Source organism: Sceloporus undulatus, chromosome 4 (genome assembly GCF_019175285.1).
Source record: "Sceloporus undulatus isolate JIND9_A2432 ecotype Alabama chromosome 4, SceUnd_v1.1, whole genome shotgun sequence".
Lineage (NCBI taxonomy): Eukaryota > Metazoa > Chordata > Lepidosauria > Squamata > Phrynosomatidae > Sceloporus > Sceloporus undulatus.
In genome coordinates, this window is record NC_056525.1 from 219,198,433 (window position 1) to 219,199,339 (window position 907).

General features: G+C 35.9%; 1 protein-coding gene across 1 annotated transcript in view; it reads right to left on the reverse strand.

Moving 5' to 3' along the window:
• Positions 1 to 907, reverse strand: part of CFAP418 (cilia and flagella associated protein 418) — a 26,524-nt gene that overhangs the window by 25,000 nt on the left and 617 nt on the right. The window lies entirely within an intron of this gene.

Genomic DNA, 907 nt, shown 5'->3' on the forward strand with positions numbered 1-907 from the left:
TAAATTGAATTTTGTTCAAAGGATAACATATCATCACCACCAGGGGGCACTGCAGGGTGGCATTTAAGAAAACAACCGGCTCAAGGTTTATGAATATCACTGGAAAATATTAAAATTATCTTTGGAAAAGCAGGAATTAGTCTTAGTGATATGACTAGGTGGATTAAAAAAACAGTCCAAGGACTGTTATTGCAGAAGGAAGAAGCAATATCATAAAATACATAAACATTTTGTCTGTTCATCTCACAGATGATACACAACTTCTAACCCCAATCGTTTAGGATAATTGTGTAGAGTGTGCAGGCATAATTTTAAAGTCAAGGCAGTGTTGCAGTAATTGAAAAACACTTGGAAAAGGTCATTGTGCAAAACACAGTAAAATTGAGTGTTGAACAACACAAACATAATTTATTTTGCTTCTTTGCAGTTTGTCCATTGCTGGGAAGCATTGAAACAAAATGTGAAAGAGAGCTATGCTTTCTCTTTTTGTGGATGTTCAGAAAGCAATGCTCCCAAAATGTTCACTAGCAGTTACAGCACATTTCACTACTTTATGCTAGGGGGAAAAAAGGGGGAGAGAGAGCCAGCATGATGAGTGGTTTGAGTATTGGATCAGGATTCTGAGAAATCTGGGTTGAGATCCCTGCTCAGCCATGGAAACCCACTGAGTGACCCTGGGGAAGTCACACACTCTGAACTTTACAGGAAGACAGCGGCAAACCTATGAATAAATCTTGCCAAGAAAGGTCATAAAAGGTTTGCTTTAGGATTGCTGACTTGAAGGCACACACTAACAAAAATACCTGGAAAAATTATTGTGTTAGGTTATTGTGGAAATTATTGTGAAAGGAACCAGTTAATAATAATAATAATAATAATAATAATAATAATAATAATAATAATAATA